Raw genomic sequence first — 21,116 nt, 5'->3', positions numbered from 1 at the left:
TGGCTGTGGAGGGCGGGGCCTAAACAAGGGTGAGGTTTGGGTGGTGGGCGGGGCCAATGCTCAGGACCCATAGGGCTGGAAAAGGCCCTGGGGGCTGTGGGGGATGGGGCTTAGGCTCAAGGAACAGAAGGGGCCCAGGCATGCCCCCCACCCCTGGTCTCAGAGGGCAGGGGACCTCACCTGGGAGCCCAGCAGGCTTCCTGGGCTCGAGTGGGAGGGGCTAACACCCTCCTCTCCTCTCCTTCTCCTCCCAGATGGCTCCTCCCACCTGTCTCTCCTCATCTCCCCAGCCTCCCTCCTATGCCCCCAAGGACCCACGCGGCCTGGAGGGGGCTTTTGAGCGGGGGTACCAGCCTGGGAGCTCAGGAGGCTCCCCGGCCCGAGTGGACCAGGCGATTGCCTTCTGTTCCTCTCTCGCTCCTCCCGGAGGGTCCCTCCCGCCTGACTTTCCTGACCTCCCCGGCCTCAGGGGCACTGATCCTGTCTGGCCTCCACTTCTCCTTCCCCCTCAGCCCCCCCAACATCCTACCGGTTCACTTGGGGGTTCCTCCCGTCTCCTTGGGCGTCAGGGTCCCCCACCAGCAGCAGGCAGGCACCCTAGTTGTGGAGAGATGCTAATTCCGTGTCTTCCCACACCACCATCTTGACTCCTGAGCATGCTTTTTAAAATCAAACTGGGCTGAATTTAGAAATCCAAATTTGTTGCTTTTTAATAACTAACATTACTTATAAGATTATATATTAATATGTTAATAAGTATATTTTAATAATTAAACTTAACATTAAACTTAATTGTATTTAATAGCCCGGAGGATGTGAGGTTGTATTAACTGTTCACTAAGGTGATTGAAGCCTAGGAAACCAGGGGCTTCTAAATGAGGCAAGTTTGGGCTTGGGTGGAGTCGGAGGAGGTGGGAGGAGTCAGACAGGGCGGTGGGAACCACATTCAAGCTCCGCCCCTTCACTTAGCCATGCCCCCAGCCCCTTGCTAAACAGCCTAATTCCTCAGCCTGGACACCACCACCCCCATCACAGTTCACCCTCCTCCAGTGTTGAACTTTCTTTTGCTTCAACCTTGTTTTGGAGTTTTCCAAAATTCCTTCGCACCAAGCCGCACCCCCCTTGCCTTGGCCCATTACTGAAGCTGCTTGGCGCCCGGGACGCTGCACATTCATTTTCATTATGCTGCCATTGATGGAAACCTTCAGTATCTTCCTTCACAGCCTGAGACGCATTCTTTGAAGGCTCTCCAGCAGTGAGCATAGTTTTTTGTTTTGTTTTGTTTTATTTTTTCTTTGTTTTTTACTGTGGATTTTATTTTTTGAAAAATAAAATCACTTTGGACTGAATTTTGGTGGACAATAAAGTGGCAATATTATTTTGAATCTAAAATAAATGGTGCTAAAAGGTAACATTTTCTCTCACTCTGGAAGTATTCCAGAAGAGGGCCCCGTCAGTTTGAGGCAAGGACAGTATCATCGCAATAGGCCAAAGTGATAGCTTTCTTTGCACAGCAGCTTTTTTTTAAGGGCTTCATACTTTACCCTATTACCACAGATGGGTATGTGTCTATGTAAACCCACACATGGAAATGAATTTCATAGCCCAACGATTATTCACTTAGCCATTGAAGAGCTGCAGGCACTCACCCAGTCCCTAGGATCAGTCTGTTGTACTGTGGCATGCTGGTGACATCCGTCACCCACCTGGGCTTCCGAATGATGGGCTTGTCCCAAAGGGTTGAAGGGTGGAAATAAACAAAAATATGCCCTTTTAATGATAAGACAATTTCCATTGTCTCAAGCCACTCTGGTCCTTAATATGCATACTTAACATTATAGAGTTTTCTCTTTTTTTTTAACATCTTTATTGGAGTATAATTGCTTTACAATGGTGTGTTAGTTTCTGCTTTATAACAAAGTGAATCAGCTATACATATACAAATATCCCCATATCTCCTCCCTCTTGCATCTCCCTCCCACCCTCCCTATCCCACCCTCCCTATCCCACCCCTCTAGGTGGTCACAAAGCACCGAGCTGATCTCCCTGTGCTATGTGGCTGCTTCCCACTAGCTATCTATTTTACATTTGGTAGTGTATATATGTCCATGCCACTCTATAGAGTTTTCTTTAGTTGACTTTTGCCCTCAACTACAGGCGTATCCCGGAAATATTGAGGGAGGGTTCAGTTCTAGACCACCGCAATAAGGCAATTCACACAAATTTTGTGATTTCCCAGTGCATACAGAAGTTATGTTTACACTATGCTGTAGTATATTAAGTGTGCCATGTCTTAAAAAAAAATCAATGTACATACCTTAATTTAAAAATACTTTTTTGTTAAAAAATGTTAGCCACCATCTGAGCCTTCAGTGAGTAGCAATCTTTTTGCAATAGTAACATCAAAGATCCCTGATCACAGATCGCCGTGACAGATACAGTAATAATGAAAAAGTTTGAACTATTGTGAGAATTACCAAAATGTGGTGCAGAGACACAACATGAGCAAATGCTGTTGGGAAAATGGCTCTTGTAGACTTGCTCGATGCAGGGTTACCGCAAACCTTCAATTTGTAAAAAAATGCAGTATCTGTGGGATGCAATAAAACAGGGTCTGCCTATATAGAGAACTTGCTATATAGATTTGAAGAACCACCTTTATTCCCTCTCTCTAGAGCGGGCTTATTTGGCAGCCTGTGGGTTATGGTTTAGCTGTAACTTCTAGGGTGGATGATAAGTTTCCTGAGGGCAGAAATGGGTGTCTGTACCCCCAGCACACAACACAGAACCTGAGCAGTGACAAGGGCTCAACTATTTGTTGAATGAGATAATAAAAGACTTTAAAGATAGAATATATTCTGGAATGGGTCAGGTATTGTTATTCCTATCCTAAGTGTACTTCCCAAATGCTTCTTGCCTTCTGAATTTCTGATTCTGTGATTCTGTAAGTTCTCTAAGGAGAAACCCTCACAGAGCAACCTAAACTGAAATAACCATTAACAGGGAGAAAAATGGAAAATTCTTTTCCATTTGTCATTCATTAAGACATATGATAAATTACATGATGGAATCACAAGTAATTCATCCATCTGATTTAGAAGCAAAATGAGGAATTATCTTGCACTACATATAGAGATCATATTTTATTTGCATTCCATAGACTGGCAAAATCCAACATGAATATATTATATTCAAGGACACAATTTCTGTAATCATGCCACTTGAGGAGCAGTTTAAAATAGCAAATAAAATCAAACTGGAGCACTCAGCATCCTTATCAAATGAGAATCACATACAAAAACCCGCTTTCTTCTTTTCAGCTTCAGCTGCGGGGACCAGAAATAAACGGCCCCATCCTCTCTGATCATGATTAAGGTGTCATCAGGCGCAGAGAGAACGCGCAGCACAGGACCCCCATACGACAGCCCCTGCAGCACAGCAGGCAGCTGGAAGGAAACCTCTTTCTGTCGAGCCAGAGCACCAGCTTGCTCTGAATACACTAGCTGCAGGTATGTGCAGAAGCCATCCTGGTGAAGAAAGGAAAATTCATTAAACGTCTACTGTCTTTCTGGCTTTCAAAAATTCTCTTTATCCTCAGGACATGGATAAGTCCTGACATAATTATTATTATTTTTTTTTTTTCTGACATAATTATTGGTTCATCGATGTGAACTTGGCTGCCAAAAACTCGGGGCTAATAACTGGGGTGCGCCTGTTCGGCTGGGGCTGGAAATCTGCTCCCCAGTGTCTCGCTTCCCTGCCCAGTCTCTCTGTCTAAAGGTGATGATGATGGTTGAGCACATACCCTGTTCCATGCAATGTGGACCTTCACCTCCATTCTTGCCATAGCTGGATAAGGTAGGTACTGTTGCTCTCCTCGTTTTACAAATTGTGAAACTCAAGCCTAGAAAGGTTAAATAATCTGCCTAAGGTCAAACAACTAGTAAGTGGCTGGCCTGAGACTTGAGCCCCCATTGGTCTGACCGCACAGTTCCGACCCACCAGGATGTATGCCTCATTTCGAATCTCAGCAGTGCACGTAGGGAAAAGCAGACCTGCGGTCTGGGGAAGGGGTGGGCGTGCCTACAGGGCCTGGGAACATCTCCATTTTCTCTCCACTTCCCCCAAAGCCCTAATTCACTAGAGTCTTCCCTTCTCTTTCCTGGAATCCCGACTGTTCCCTTTCAAATCAGATGACAGTGAAAACACTTGTATTTGCTTTGGTTGGGGCACTGGCCCGAGGTCTGAATAGAGGTGAATGCTGCTCAGCTTGTTGTTTTAGAACTTAGTTCATCCTAGAACAATGGAAGGATACTGATGCACAATGGCAGAGAATTTTAAAAGCAGATGTCTCAGCTCCTCATTATCATACAACCCAAATTGGGAAACATTAATAATGACGATGATGATAACATTTGTTGAGAAATTACTCTGTGGCTGCCCCCTTTCTAAACACTTGCCGTGCGTCAGTGATCTGATTATCACCAGGTGTTGCTTGCTCACAGGATTTCTTGCTCACTGGTGTTTCACTTTTGCTTTTGGGTGAGGTGGCAGATGCAGCCTTCATTTCCTGGTTTTAGGAACGCCTTCTTGGAACTTGCCTGAGCTACTGCAATTCCTAGTTAAGCTATTCCAAGCATATCCTGACATTACAAGAACTTGAAAATTGTGAATATGCATGTCCCCTTGGTTCAGCTTCAACTTGGCAAGGGTACTGAGGGGCATAGAATACTCCAGAAAGGCTCAGAACCAAACATTTTATACATTTTCCTCACCAACTTCAAGTCTGATTCACAAAACACAACCCAACTTACCCACTGAATTCTGCCCACTGCTTCATAGCCTATTTTCATGAAAAGTTGTTCTATTTGTTCAGTACTCTAGAGAGAAAAAAATAAATCTGTTTTTAGAATAAACTATTCACTAGATTGGTGGATGAGAGGATACAGAAGGAGGGGGGAAATACTCATTTTTCCAATTTTCATATTCAAAAATGCATACTACTCTAAGATCTCTGGAATGTTTGCTCCAAAACATTAATAGGACTGTTAATCTGAATTCAGTGCACTGACACCAAAACTCTTCCCCAGCAAGAGACTGAGTTCCTAGAATGTCTATTTTTGAAATCAAGCCTTAATTAGTAGGAGGAGCTGTGGGTCTCCCAGTGCGTATGTTCCCAGGGGGTCCCACTCCACCCTGGTCAGTTCCAGCCAGAGGCCTGAACTGAGTTTCAGTCTGAGATACTGAAACTCAAAGTGTATCAGTATCTTTGAGTGTATCCCCACTTTGAGATACACAGCAAAGTAAGTTTTGAGGACAATGGTTGGGATGGCGAGGAGACTCACTTGGGTGTAGCCAGGACAAAAAGATGCACAAGTCATAAAAATGACTTTCAAGTGTTAGAAAGGACCTTCTGTGGGAGAGAGAGTAGATTTCTTCTGTGTGGCTGTAACAGGCAGACTATAAGATGGACCCCACGATCCCTGCCTCTTGGTATTCAGGCCGATAAAACCCCCTCTCTTTGAGTAACTTGCTGGTAACCAATCATAACTTCTGGTAGGCTCTCTCTCTCCCTTGCTGGCTTTCAGGAAGCTGGCTGCCATGCCATGAGCTGCCCTATAGAGATGCCTACATGGAAATGGCCAACAGCCAGCAAGGAACTGAGGCCTTTGTCCAACAACCTGCAAGAAACTGAATCCTGGCAAAGCCCATGTGTCCTTGGAAGGGCACTGTTCCCCAGTCAAGCTTTCAGATGAGACCCTAGCATAGCTACCACCTTGATATAGCCTCACAAGACACCCTGAAGCAGAGAATCCAGCTAAGCCAAGACTGGATGCCTAACTTACAAAAACTGTGAGGTAATAAATGTGTAGTTTTAAGCTACTGAGTTTGTGGTAATTTTGTTCTGGTGCAATGGATAACTCAGAGAGTGGTGCAAAAGCTTAGAAATGGGACTAATGGGTAGAATGTCAAGAAAGACCAATTTTAGCTCATAAAGGGAAAAAAACAAATTTAAGGTCAGAGCTCTCCAACCTTGAAATGGGCTACCTTATAAAGTATCGAGTTCCCTTAAGCTGAAGGTATTCAAGCATATGCTGGCTCCTGGCTTAGCAGAGAATAGAATTTATGCATTGAAGTGGTTATATACTAAGTGACCTCTAAGGTCCTTTCAAACCCCAGGATTCTGTAATTGCAGCTTCAATAGAGATGGTCAGGTTTTATGTCTATTTTGGGGAATGAGGTGTTGGCTTTTGTCTTATAAGTCTCAGGGGTGTTTGCCTTTGCTCAGTGATGATACCAAATGGAAAAAATGAGATGATGCCTTATTTCAAGACACCAGGGCATTGCCCCTTGGTGAGTCGATACCCAGTGCCAGTGTAGGGGTCGTGAGGAGAGACCCTGATGTGGGACTAAGCTCAGCCCCAGTTCCCTCTACGTCATGCTCCAAAGGAGACATCTCACACCCCTGGGTGTGGCTGCCAGCGCAGACATTACCATGGCAACTAGGCAATACCATGCACATAATAAGTAACAAATATTTTTGGAATGAAAGTCCAAACAGACCAAAACAGCTAGAGGGATGGCTTGCAGAGAGACAAGGATCAGAGATGCAACAGGAAACAAAAAAGCTCAGGAGGAGGGCAATCACTGCCTGGGCTCAGGCTGCCCACCCAGACCACCCCTGTCCCCACAGAGCAGAGCCTGGGAGAGGTGTGGGTCCACCCGGGCACCTTGGGGCTCCGGACAAGGTGGCGTGAGGCAGGGGCCGTGCAGCGTTGTGGACCGCGGTGGGAGTGGGCCCTCGGGCAGTACATGGGCCATCATACGGCCAGTCCTTGGCCTTGCAGCACCGTGGCTCTGCCCAGAGAGATGCAGCCTCCCCCATCAGTCAGAGCTAAAGGGGCGCTGGGGTCTGCATGAACAGCCTCTGGCCCTGCCCTGGGGAGCTGCCTTCTCAGCATGATTATGTGAGAGACACTGGACCACTTCCTCCTCACATCGCTCACTCATTGAGCACCAATGGCATGCCAAGCCCTGTGTCAGATGCTGCAGCTTCAGAGCTGAAAGATGCCTTACTTGCCCTCATGGCATTCGCTGTCTAGCGGGGTCACAGCAAACCAGCAATGCAGTGCAGAAAACAGATTCTGTGTTACAGGAAACTGCGGACCACTCTCAGGTTAAAAGGGGGAGCAGCTACTTCTTTCTAGGAAAGTTCGGACAGACTCATTTGAGCCCATGGTGACTGTACTGCGTTAAAGTCAGTCATTCATTCAACAGCATTTATTGGACATCTGTATGGGCCAGGCATGGTCCTAAATTCTGGGAACATAAGAAAAACCAGAATCCAGGGAGAATTATTACTCAGGCAAAAAATGGGAGGAGAGCATTCTAGGCAAGGGAACAGCACGTGGGAAGATATGGAAATAGGAAAATAGGGCATCACCTTCTCTGCTCCCCAAGGGAACCACAAGGTTTGGTGTAAGACCCCCATTCCTCTAGGTGGCACCCATATCTGAAACACTCACCCTGTACATTGTGTCCCTGAAAACTCAGCCCAAGGTTCATCTCCTCCAGGAGACCTTTTTGGCTCCCTGGTCTGCTTTAGATGCTCACATAGCACCCAGCCTGAATTCTAGGCCAGCTCTGACCTCCCCGAGGGCAGAGCCCACTTGACTGATTCTGTGCCACTAGTAAATGTTTATTGAATGAATGAATGTGTGAGTGAATGAATGAATGAATGAGAGGAGAAGAGAATGAGTAGATCACTGACTAGGGGGGCAGGCATGCTAAAAATGCAGATAATTAGACTGCTTTGGCTAAAAAGATCTGGGATGTTGTTAAAACACCTGATAATTTATCCATTGAAAACACTCCTCTCTCTACCCCATAGTTTTTTGTTTAATATTATGCATACAGAGTAGATATTTTTAAAAGATGGGTGTTTTTTAACGATCACTTCTCCACAGCAGATGAAACTCTAAACATACATAAACTTCCACTCGAGCCATGGAAACCGAGGGCTTTGTAACTTAGAAGGGGCATTGGGGACCTCATCAGCCTACAGTTTGACAATGGTGGCATTTTGTTTAAACTCCAGGGACAAGATCATAGTGCTTTACCTTGAATAATTTTTTTCTATAGTTTAAGATGTAATCATGAAACCTTAGCAAGTAGAGCTTAAACAGCCTCTCCTGTTATCATATGTATTTTATCTTATGAATACAGCCTTGTTCATTGCTATGTTTGGAGTTTTGTGTCCCCGCCTCCCTGCCAAATTCATATGTTGAAACCCTAATGCCCAATGTGATGACATTAGTAGGTGAGGCTTTGGGAGGTGCTTAGGGCATGAACGTGGAGCCCTCAAGAATAGGATTTGTGATCTTACGAAAGAGACCCCAGTGAGCTCCCTCACCCCTTCTGCCCTGCTAGGATCCAACGAGAAGTCTGCAGCCTGGAAGAGGGCCCTCACCTGACCCTGAGGGCACCCTGACCTCAGTTCCAGCCTCTGGAACTGTAAGAAATAAATGCTTGTTGTTTATAAGCCTCTCATCTCATTTTATGGTTTTTTTTTTTTCTTTTTTTCTACAGCAGCCTGAACAGGCTAAGATATTCAATAAGATTTCATATTCTGGGCTAAAAACTGGGCTGAACAAGACTGCAGAGAAAATATTTAAAATCCTTAATTCCAGCAGTTTGGGGGTGGGAGAAGTGTCCAAACTCTTTGGAAACAACCCACGTGGAAATAACCAGTGATCTAATAAGAGCATTTTTCTCCTTTTCCAGAAAAGTCTCTAAATATCTTGTTGGCCTAGTGTACTAAGTAATTTAAAAATATTTTCCTATATGAACTGTTCAGTAAGTCAGCTGGGTGTTAGCAGAAATCACAGTTCAGAGCTGAGAGTGATTGTACAGATAGATCATCAAGCCTAATTGGTTCCTATGGTTGAAATTTTAACTGGGTTTCAATGATCCAACATTTATAAAACCCATTTACTTTCTTCTGTGACCTCATGCTCTGCTTCATTATGCATTTTTAAGTTTCCATATCCAGCAGCTGCCTTCCTCTCTTCTCATACTCCTAGGAGGGAAAAAGAATAATTAGCTCTGAACATAGTTGCATTTTGTTTAGTCTGGGAGTAAAAGTCCAAAGAATGGAATGTCTAATTGGACCTACCTGAACTCTGTCAACTTCTAGCATGCCATCCCTTTTGTTCATTTCTCTGATGCATTCATACTTTGTTTCTAATTCCATTAAGAAGTGACAATTACAGAGAATTTATTCTTCATTGCTGTTTTATAGGAACTAAAAGGCGTGTACTTTTCACTGAAAAATCAACCATCAAAAAGAGAATCAAATTAGAAAGCTCACCTGCTCAATTCCTACCTGAAAGAGTGCATTTAAGTGTTGTAGCTCTTCAAGGGTCACTTGATGTTCAATCTCATCAAAGCAAAAAGAAAATAAATTAAAAACATACCATGCTAATAGTAATGCCCATAAAATGCAATTTCTGGAAACCCATAATTCCTCTCTCTATGGGAGGCCAATGGGGTGGCTAAGCCTCTGAGTAACACTTAGGCTATTCCAACCGTCATTGTTCCCAGTGTCTACTCCAATTCAGCCCCAAGTTCTGGGGTAGGCTTGGCTCAACTGGGCTGGAAGGAAGGAAGGAAGGAAGGAAGAGGTGGCGAGGTGGTGGAAGGAAAGGAGAGGATAGACAATGACTTGGGAAAGAAAAGATCTGGAACGGGACTGATATGAGAAAAGGGAGAGTGAAAATATGTTGCCAGATCACATTCCAAAGATGCTCTCTTCCCTGTCAGGAGACCAGTGCCTTAGAACTGCCGAGTGGCGCATCCTCTGCTCATTGGTCCGTCTCACCCCAGGCTGAACCAGGAGGAGGCCCTGGGGGAACTGATCTGCGGCCTCTTTTTCTGGGGTAAATTTTCTGAAGCTATGGCCAGAGGCTCTTGGTACCCTTGGTGTTAGGGAATTTGGTTACCTTTTAGTCCCCTGTCCTTAGCTCAATAAACAGATCCCCAGAGAATGCCTCTGCCCCACCTCCAGTCTCTTAGCTACTATCTCAACAATTTGGCTTTTATAAACGAAAATCCTTAAACTTCTGGCTTAGAAAGAATGAATAAACTGTCACCAGTGGGTAGAGCTGAGCTAAGCTCTGATGTTCTTGCACCATCTCCTGAGGCCCGAGGAAGATAGCAAAGGAGGAAATAGGCTATTTCCCCAATAGGATCATCTTCTGAAATCTCTCTGACCACCTCCAAGCTTCCAAGGTGGTGGCCTTTACCATAAAACTCAGACTGACACCAAAGCTCCTGGGAGATCCACAATTTTGTAAAGTTGAAGCACCTTTCAAATTCTGTCCTAAATGACTCAATAATTACTTTTTAACTTGCTTTCACCAAGGAACAAAATTGGAAACCTAGCTCTAGAACGGGAAAACACTCCACCTGAAGTTTCCACTTAAAATTTCCCGGTAGGGCTCTTTTGGCAAGACCTGAGCCCAGGAGGTAATGTTTAAAAAGCTGACTGGGAGAAAGACCCCAACAATATTTGACTACACGTGAAAGATGATTCCATCACACTGAGGGGCCATTTCCCCTCCCCAGTAAGAGATATTACCACTGAATGAATTCAACATTTTCTTAGACTACGCCTTCTCCAGCATCCAAAAAAGCAGTGAGAGTATACCAGGCTCATATCAGGCTCACACACAACAAGTATGAGAAAAATGTACTCGAATCTGAGACCTAACAAGAAGATGGTGCCTCTAAGAGCATGTGACTTCTTATCCTACATCCCAGATGTGACTTCCAGAGGGTGAAACAATTTTTTAAGGATTTGAAAATTATTCCCCTTAAGGTTGGAATATTATGGGAAAAACATGGTATTATTTCAATTTTCATATTGTATTTTCCTGAGCCTTTACAATTCTAAATACACAGTGTACTTTATGAGTCTATACATTACATAAGACTTTTATTCCTAAATTTATATTCCTAAAAACACTTATATTCCTAAAAAGTGGTGACTCTAGATTTGTACAAAGCAGTCAAAACATACTGCATATATGTTATCCTTACCGCAGACTTCTATCCTTCCACTGTCCCTGAATATCTTTTTCTCTTAGCTTCAGAATTTCCTGAAATTTATACCATGATCATTACTTGTCCACTAACCACCTTATTATGTGAAATGGGCCTTTCACCCTTCTCTACCTCCATTTCTGAAAAAGAACAAATAACAAAAAATTTCCTACCTCCCAGGAGGGGGCTCCCCAATCCAGAAAGAGACTAATTCATCTTCTCTCCTTAAATTTACTAGAAATGCTTCTGCGAGAGTGAAGTGAATGCCATCATTAATAATAGTAACGAAGGGCATGAAACCAAAGCCAGTGATTATATAATTTATGAAAGGTTTTACAGCAATTTTCAGTTAAGTATAAAATGTGACCAAAAAGCCTCACTCTCTCCCTTCACAACTTCTCCCCGGAGCCATCCTTCTATCCCCCGAAATATCCTACCCAGCCTGCCTCCTATATGCTCATGACACACCTACAGCCTCTGGCACCTTCCAAGCTTTGCTCTCTGTTATCCTGGTCATTCTATTCCAACTTGGCCTTCTGGTTACAAATACACGTGCTTCCGGCCTCCCCTCCTCCCACTGTCCACAAAAATAAGGAAGTGAATGAAAACCCTAACCTTAACCCTAATCCTAACTACAGAAGACTTTTCAGGGCTGCAGTACCGAATGATGTTAACTAAATTTCTGTTGCGCTTAAAAAATCAGTTCTTAAATCTCACAGCCCTAATCAAATTTTCACATGTCGTGACGGAATGCAAAAATCCAGTGATCATTAGCCAACTTCTTTTGAAACGGCAGCAATATAAATACGTTTTGGAGAAACACAGCTACAAAACAGAGCCATTATTGTGCTCTTCCTTGAAAATATAAGTCAGGCCTTCACATAATTGCATGTTTTTAAGGCAAATTTGGAACACAAAGCAGAGAAAACATATGTCCCTTTCGGGTACTCCTGTGTTTGGCAGGGCTTGAAAATTTGTAACTGCCATCGACAGCCAGTCACATTGCATCACTAAAAAGCTTGAATGACTTGTTTTCCTACAAATAAAAACAGAGAAAAGCCTGACTATTTCCAGACTATCATAGCTATAGTGACAACCATAAATAATTGAGCCCACAGTTGTGGAGTCAAGTTTTAAACATACTGTCTATTGCCCAGCAATGCATTTTGCTGTATTCAAATGCATATTCAGAAAAAACTACCTGGATGTTCTCTAATATCCTATATTGCAGAGGGTTCATGGAGCTGTGATTCTGTTTGTCCTTACACTGCAGTCTCCCCGAAAGCAAGCAGTTTTTATGATTAGAGTGGTTTTCCCATAAGGGTTCATTTGCCTGCTGGTTGCTCATTTGCAATGCAAATGAGCTCTCCTATTGTTAACATCCCAACATTTCTTTGCTTCTCACTGTAGAGTCTCCTCAGTCCGGATGGTTTAGGGGTAATTTCACATCTATGACAAGGGAATTGACTAATTAATTGAATAAAGTATCCTTTTGAAAATCTGTTCCTTGAGTGTCTGTCTCTATAGCTTCAGAAAACAGACAGTTACGATTTCGTGGTCTTAAGATTCTAAAAGAGATAGTAACGCCAGAAGATTTGAGGGGTTCTCCGGGTTGAAATTTAGGGGCTCCCATGGTGGATTGTCCTGATGAAGAGGAAAAGGGGAGGCTGTAGGGAGTTCTCCAGTGAACCTAGACTGTGAAAGTAATCTTTTTCTTGTGTGACACAAGATCATAACCACAGGAAGAAGGGTCAAAAAAAGGCCTGGGTGATTCTGCCAGGAACTTTCAAACTCATGATAAATGAGGCTTAAAAAAAAAAAAGATTGTCTTTTTAGCCATCTTAGGAGCAGGAAGATTAGAAGGTGGCTTCCATTTTAAACTAATGCAGCCTTAAACAGCACTGCCACTAACATCTAACCTTTATTTGAGCTTATTATGTACAAGCTGCTGGATACTTTACACGCATGTTTCCATTAATCTTCATAACAACTCTGTGAGGGAGACAGTATTATGGTCCCCATTTCACAGATCAGGAAATTGAGGCACCGAGAGCTCAATTAACTTGCCCACTTTCCCACAACCAGTAAGTGCTAGCACCAGGACCTAATACCAGCTCTCTTTTCTGCTGCCCCGCCTCTGCCAGAGGTCCCCAGCCAGCTCCTGCGCCATCTCCCAAGAGAACACAGGCAGATGGGTAGACCGGAGGGGTGTGGATTTCCAGACCTCCAATGTCCACTATCACTCACGTCTCTTCTCTGGAGAGTCTAAAAATCAGAGTGGATTGTTTCAACCCAAGTGACTAGTCCCCTAGAAGTGAACCTCAAATTCCCCTTTACTTGGAGGCATTTTTACCTTGCTGTTTTAGTTATGATTATATGTTATATGGTTAAAAGTACGGTGACAATTGAAGAGTCAAACCTCCTCCTTCATTCAGTGAGTATTAAAGACTTTCCACCATGGGCACATTCTACAGCTTCTACAGACTTTTTTTTTTTTTAAAGATTTTTTTGATGTGGACCATTTTTAAAGTCTTTATTGAATTTGTTACAATATTGCTTCTGTTTTATGTTTTGGTTTTTTGGCCACGAGGCATGTGGGATCTTAGTTCCCCGACCAGGAATCGAATCCACACCCCCTTCATTGGAAGGCAAAGTCTTAACCACTGGACCTCCAGGGAAGTCCCCTCTACAAGTTTTTAAGAGGATCCAAATGGGCTGCAAGGAGCAGCCCAAGCATTTCCCAGCTTGCTTCTCTAAATCAATCTAAAATGAATACTTTGCTGCTTTTCCAGCTGCTTGGGTAGATTCCATGGCCTCTCAGTGGTTAAAAAAAAAAAGACAAATGCTTCTGTCAGCCTTAGCAAATAAGAATGGCAAAGCTGACCTTGCACGTGTGCACTGATCGGTTGTAGCAGTCGAGTACTGTGTTGAGAAGGATTCTGAGGCTCTTGGCAGGGAAAAGCCAGGATGGATTCGCTCAGTTTGCCACGAGCATTGGAGGGAGGAGTGAGAACAGAAGCAACATACCTGTACCGAGAACAAGGCGATGGAGAAATAGAGAAGAACTGAGCTGGAAGGGGTCTCAGAACCGTTAGAGTCACGCCCCTTCCTTACAGCGGGGAAGCTGAGGATCGGAGAAGACAGGTCCCCAAGGAAGTGAGTGGTAGAGCCAAAAAAGTCTTCATCTCCTATATCCAAAGCCAGTACTGCATGAGCAACTCTGGCTCTTGTAGTTCTAACACAAATAAAAAATAGTTGCTGTGTGCCCGTTCTCCCACAGCTCATTTAAATACGTGTCCCTGAAGCCATGCCTTTTCCTTTGAAGTGGCATCATCGCACATCCACCTGGCACAGCCTCGATCCCACGCCAGCCCACACAGACTTCGAGCCAGGAGCTGCAGATCCTGTCACCGTTCCGAGATGGCAACAAGTAGCCTCAGGCCTCAGAGGCAACCCCGTCAAACACAGCCCAGCTACAAACAATACGGCCTGGGTCACCGCAGGCTCCGAACTGGCTAACCCAATCAGCAAAGGAGCAAAACCTGGCCTGGCCGCAGTCGGTGAAAAAGTCACCCTCAACCAGGAAATGCCCCATAACCTCTGACAAGGACTGAAAAGTTCTCATGGAACCCTGGAAGACTGAAAAAGTGTTTGATGGGCAAAGTGAAAGTCGGAGTATGACCTACACGGTTGAACTCTCTATGCACTGACTTGAGAGGTGACCGGAAATAGATTGTTCATGAAGATCCTCATTGGCTGAGATCACACGGGGGCAATTCGTTTCAAATTTCCTGACCCGTTTGACATCATGACTCAATGCACGCTAGGTAACAAAAGTTTCACAATACACGACTTGTGCTTATTCAGAAGATGCACTCTGATATGAATTAACAGCTGTCATTATTTTAGATGCCGGTCATATTCCAGCAAATCAATCTCCTGACCCATTAATTGATCTCGCCCTCACTATGAAGATCTCTGCCCTGAGGAAAGCTCCTTTTGACATATTATCTGCATAGGTCACAATGACAAAAAGAACAAAACCCCAATTTTTTTTTTTCTTCCCCACCACGCGGCTTGTGGGATCTTAGTTCCCTGACCAGGGATCGAACCTGGGCCCTCAGCAGTGAACGTGCGAAGTCTCAACCACTGGACCGCCAGGGAATTCCCTATTTTTTAAGCTCCTCATCATCCATTTCCAACCTCACTGTCCAGCATTCGTCCCATTTCTGCTCCTCGGGCCCCATTTACTTCAATCACTTGGGTGGCCTGGTGTGCTGTTTCCTCCATGTGGGGTGGCCTCCACTTTGTAATATCTTGGAAAAACTCCTAGAGATCCTTGAAGGCCCATCTCATATGCCGCTTTCTCCCAGAAGCCTTCCTTGTCCCCAAAAGCCAGAAGTCATTTCCCCCTCCCCGTCTCCCCATCAGGGGCACATGTCTTTGGATACACATCTCTCTCTCTTACTGAGCTCCTGTTTTCCTGAAACTTAGTCATGAGTGCATTATCTGTACAGATTTTTGTCATTTATTTTATTTACTTAATGTTTTTCTTTAAATAGACTCGCTTATTGTACATATTACCTTCTTTAGCCTCATCCAAAACAATAGTAATCATGAAATCATGGTTGGGTTCGATGTGCTTGTTAGATTTCCAGGGAACATTAACATAAATACACTATTATTAAATTTTAAAAATCTCATTTTGGTACTCTAAAACATTTCCTTTGAGGAAAAACTGCTGGTTGTGTAAAGTCTTGAGGGGCTATATTTTGTTTAAATTTGAGTTTTTCTCTAGGGCTCGGTATATGATATTGCTTCATAAATGTTTGCCAAATTAAAATCAAATGAGATGGATTAATTGGAATTTATTCATACCCTTAACATATTAGCATGAATCTGATTTATCCGGAGAGGCAATTGTGACCTTGGGAAGCAAAGAATGAGACTGGAAAGGAGGTGGACCTAAGAAAGGAAAATGCTGATAGGCGTGGAAAGGAGAGAGGAAAGACACCTGCAGAAGCTGGCCCCGGCCGATTATAGGGATGCTTCGCGAGGTGCGTGCACGCTGGGAAGGTCGGTTAAGGAGCAGCAAACAGCGGATGGGTCTGGATGGGTCTTCCGTGGGAAGAGGAGGCCAGAGCACACCTGATATGGACCCCAGCTTTAAACAGCGTCACTGGCCACGGACCCTAGGGGGCTCCAGCGCAGTCCTAAGCCCTGCGCGAGAGCCCGCATGGCCCACAAAGGTGGTCCGCTCGCCGCTCCCTCACCTTTTCCGTCCGCAGGTTCCGCGCCAGGTCCGCGTATAGAGGCGACACCCTCCTCCGGGCCACGTCCTCGGTTCCAACCGAGGGGTTGCACATCTTCCCCGGATGAGGCAGGCCCGCAGCAGCCAGGCTGGGGGGTCTGCTCTCCGCAGCCCCTGCTCCCCCGAAGGCCGAGGTCCGGCGGGGCAAGTCTGAGCTCGAAGCATTAGCGGCTCCCCCGGCATCGCCACGGCGTTCAGGACGCTGCCCGGACCCCATCCCGAGACACAGTCCTGTCAGGGGTCTCGGTAAGGAGACTGGGTCCCCCTCCACCCCCATTGCCCATGACCCCACGTCTAATTCCCTTTTGAGAAGCCACCTTCTCAGAGGTGGCACCAAAAGCGGGACAGGACTTTTGGGGATGTGGAGGCAGGATCTGTGCCTTAATTGACCACGATGGAAGGCATCAAGCTGAGCCCTTCCCACTCTGCTTTAAGTAAAGGGGGGAAAAAAAGAGACCCCTGATACAGCCCCAGAACTACGAGTTTCTTAAATGTTTTCAGTTCTGAACAGACAATGTAACAAGTAGTCAGTAAACTATTAAGACAAAATCCATGGAAGTTAAGGATTGTAATTAAATAAAGCTTACAACAAAGTGAATCTGTCATGATAATTTTTATTGTAGTGTGTAGTAATTAGGTATAAATGACAAGTTGTTTAAGCAGTAATTCTAATTACTATTAATTTGACAACACTGTTATAGGGGCTGCTCAGGAAAGTCCCCGAAGGTGCCTGGGATTGCTGGTTTTTCCATGTGTTTCCATCTTAAGGAAACAGAGGCAATAATAGATTTGAGACTTTTTACTTAAGTACTGTGCCCTTTTTGTATTTGTTCTCAGAGTAGTACTACTCTCTCTTAAACTTCCTTGATTTAAAGATCTTGCTTATTGGATCTTTTTGAAACATAGAGGTTGGGGGGAAAACTCATCTCTTTTGTTGCCAAATAAAGCAAAAGAAGTTTGTAATCTCATTTCAGCTGATTGGGTCCATATTTAGGCTCTGGGAAACGGAACTAAAAGGTAGACCAGTTATCCCGTCAGAGGCCCAGCTGTAGGCCTTAGGGCAGACTGTGTGTCCTCGTCAGGGTTCAGGATTATTGGATGATTAAGAGGGCCCCCTTTAGAGCATCCTGGATGCTGCATGTAGGAATTGAGTCTACAGAGCCTGTGAAACTCTTTGAAGAATTTCTCACTCTTGGTGCCTTGAAATTTTATTTCATTGTAACCAAAAGAACATAAAATCTGTCCTGGAGGAAAGACCACTCTAATAATGGCAGGCCTCACACAACGCATCAGGCTTGCTGGGGTCAGGTGAAGAGAGGGGCGGAGAGCTGGAAGTGAACAGAGTGGAGGAGGATTTGGATGAGTGGGGGAGGGGAGAAGGAGTAGGGATGGTTTTGGACATGGGGCATTTAAATGAAGCACTTTGGACAACTAAAATGAGAGCACAAATCTCTGCAGGGTGTGGGGGCTGAAAGAGAGAGAAGAGGTTAGGATATGGAAGTGTTGCAGACACGCAACCTTTTTTTCTGGGGTGGCAGAATATAGACATACAGCTACATGGATCATAATATTAAATTTCCCCAAATGAAATGGTCGTAATCATAGTGCCCACCTCACCGGGTAAAAAGTGAAGTAAATGTTATAATGTATGTCAAGTATTTAGAGCAGTTCAAGGCACATAGTAGGTGCTCCAGGCATGGTAGCTATTATTATTGTTGTTATTATTATTATTAAGGCCAGCCCTGCTCCTTCTATCCTACCAAAGGCTGATCAGGTACCCTTGACCCTCTTGCCCACAGCTGATTAGAGGAGTAAAAGATGTCCATCAACCTGCGGACTATTGAAAAGATTAGCTGGGCCAGTGAGAGTCTCTCTCTGTCTCAGTGTCTGAACTAGGACTTTTGAAAAGTGTTCAGGAAATGGTGGGAAAATGTTCAGGAAATGGAGACAGGACAGACAGAAGCAGACAAGTGGAGGGAGCTGAGCTACATGAACAAGGAGGCCCCAGAGTAGAGCTTTTGAGCTAGTGCACCTTGGCTCCCAGATATCCTCTGAATCCAAAGCCACTCCCGACTCTGCCTCATGAAAGCCCGGTTCAGAGACAGCTTTCTGTTCTAAGATTTCCATGAGATTCCCTGTCATTGCATGTGTGTCCTCACGACAAAGGCCCTTGACTTGAGCCACCTTGAGGGGATTTCTGTTTCTTCCAAAAAGCCAAATTGAAAGAGCAAATTGTCTCTGGTGAGGGCTCCACACATGGTTCCTATTTCCTTTTCTTTGTTCTTCTCTGTATTCTATATTTTCTACAATGAGCCTATACAATCAACTTATAATATTCTATAAAGAAGACTTATTTTGTAACCAGAAAAAAAAAATGCTTCTTAAGTAAAAGAATTGGCCCACACATTCGCAGCAACTAGAACATTTGCCAGGGAAAGATCAGTGAACTCTAAGTCAGATCTACATCCAGTGGCTTTCTCCTTATCCAGTCCTGTGCCCTGACCCCTAAAATGAGAAAGTGGGTGAAGGAATCTCTAGGTTTCATTTTGGTTCTAAACACTATTGCTATCTCACTTATTACCCAGCTTGTCAGAATCTGTACTCCCACACCTGTAGCTGGTCTGAGGAGGGTGGCTTTCTCCTGAGTCAAACTCAGAGTTCTGGAAGCAGTGACCCTTCAGAATGGGGGTGTGTGCATGGTGGTATAACGTTATGAAACTCTTCATTCATTTCTCCATCCATTCTCTCACCTTGATCAGCATTTATTAAGTGCTTGACCTATACCAGATATTGGGCTAGACGCTGGGACTATGAAGACAAAACAGAGGACAGACAGGTGAGCCAGTAATTTTAACACTCTGATAAGCACCAGGTCTGTTGGAGCCCTGGAACTACACAGAGAGGAAGCACTTAATGCTGGCTGGAGAGGTCAGGGTGGGGAGGCGCTTCTCAAGGGAGAAGCCACTGGAAAGATAAGTATTAGTTTTCCAGGCAGACTAGAGGGGCAGTGCCTTCCAGGAAGAGACAGAGCAAGTCAAACAGTGGGGGTCAGATCTTGACCCCCGTGTATCTAGTGTATGCCATACTCAGGAGGCTGGATTTTGTCCTTAAGAAAATGAAAAGCCACCTTAACAAGACATTGTAGGACCATTCTCTCTGCAGCACGAAGGAGAGAGATGGGGAGGGACGGAGACCATTTGCAGGAGTCTCGGAGAGAATTGCAGAGGGCCTGAACCAAGATGGTAGTGGGAATGGAGATGCAGGATGTGTGTCGGTAACAGGGTCCCATGACTCTGGAGGCTGGGGAGATGGAAGATGGCACCAGGATTCTGGATGAGGTGAATGGGAAGAGGCTATTAGGAAAACATGGGGAGAGGAAAAAGACGTACAATATAAGATAATTCATTCCACTGGGGGCATATTGAATTGAATCTCCTTTTGAGATATCCAAGTAGAGAGGTCCATCCAACAATTGGAAATGGAGGTCTGGAGCACAGGAGAGGTCTGGACATGTCACCAGAGGGGTCACTGTCGAATGAGGTCACCACAGGGGTCATGGTAGGGTGAGGGGACCAGGGAAGTCTTGGGTGGAGGGGAACTTGTTCTCACTCAGAAATGTCAGTGTCACTGAAGTCCACATGCGCAGGGAGTGATTGTCAAGGTTAGTAATTCAGAGGCGATTGTGCACACAGCTTAATAAAGGATCAGAGCTTGGGGGTGATAATAGGAAATATGAAGCCAGAGGATTTAAGAACGAGGGAGATACGAGCAAGAGGCAAGCTCTGGAGCCAGGCCTCCATGCTGGCCCTCGAATGAGGTTTGGGAGGCGGAGGTGGGGGTCCCTCTGTTCCTAAAGATCCAAGGCAGCCTTCACTGGCTGCAGAATCTCTCCTCTTGGCTGTCTTGCTGGCTCCTGGATCCCAGCCTGCCAAATGCTGCTCCAGCCTGATTTCCCCAGAATGACCCCCACTTTGAACCATCCTCAGAGCCTGAGTCCTTTTTGATTCTTTCTACTGCCCACTTTCCTGGAAGCAGAACCACCATTTGACCAGCTTCTCAAACTCAGAAGTTGAGTCATTATTTTCCTCTTTCTCACCCTCCATCCCCAGTCACCAAGTCATTCAGTCCTCCTACTACCCTCTGTTGCCACAACCCACAGCCTGGGTGGTTTCTGGGTCTCCCCGACTTTTGCTGCTCTCATCCCTGATCCTTCTTGACCCCAGACCCACTTTCCTGAAGCCCCCTTTCCTCACCCCATCCCTTTGCTTGGAGCCCAGGGGCTCCCCGCTGCTCCATGGTCTGAACGCACATGCCCCTCTCTAGTTTTCTGACCTTGGACAAATTGTTTAACTTCTGTGACTTTAATTTTAGTGTCTGTGAAGTGAGGAGGTTGGACCAGGTGATCTCCCAGGTGCTTTTTATGATTTCTCTGCTGCACCTCGAAGACTCTCCTCATCTCACACCTGTTAGGGTGTCTATTATCCAAAAGACAAGAAGTAACAAGTACTGGCCAGGATGTGGAGAAAAGGGAACTCATGTGCACTGTTGGTGGGAATGTAAACTAGTGCAGTCACTAAGGAAAACGGTATGGAGGTTCCTCAAGAAATTAAAAATAGAATGATCCAGCAATTCCACTTCTGGAATGCATATATGTCCAAAGGAAATGAAATCATTGTCTCAAAGAGATATCCATACTCCCCAG

General features: G+C 44.9%; 1 protein-coding gene and 1 long non-coding RNA gene across 4 annotated transcripts in view; both read right to left on the bottom strand.

Annotated features, from left to right (window-relative positions):
- Nucleotides 1-3,620, bottom strand: part of LOC309616100 — a 41,019-nt gene extending 37,399 nt beyond the window's left edge. Inside the window, exon 1 of the long non-coding RNA XR_014237273.1 lies at nt 1,650-3,620. This is a non-coding gene — a long non-coding RNA (uncharacterized lncRNA). The remainder of the gene's footprint in view (nt 1-1,649) is intronic.
- A 28-nt stretch (nt 3,621-3,648) lies between these two features.
- TEX26 (testis expressed 26) overlaps nt 3,649-21,116 on the bottom strand; it is a 66,995-nt gene continuing 49,527 nt past the window's right edge. Inside the window, exons 8-9 of one of the 3 annotated variants that reach the window (XR_014237271.1) lie at nt 8,996-9,325; nt 3,649-4,880 (exon numbers count right to left, since the gene is read on the bottom strand). The gene's annotated coding sequence lies outside the window, so the exon portion shown is untranslated. Of the gene's footprint in view, nt 9,326-21,116 lie in introns of all 3 variants that reach the window. The other 2 variants (XR_014237272.1, XM_082366300.1) reach the window with 2 other exon arrangements.

The sequence above is a fragment of the Balaenoptera borealis genome (genome assembly GCF_965194805.1).
Source record: "Balaenoptera borealis genome assembly, chromosome: 18".
Lineage (NCBI taxonomy): Eukaryota > Metazoa > Chordata > Mammalia > Artiodactyla > Balaenopteridae > Balaenoptera > Balaenoptera borealis.
This window is presented reverse-complemented; position numbering and strand designations above follow the sequence as displayed.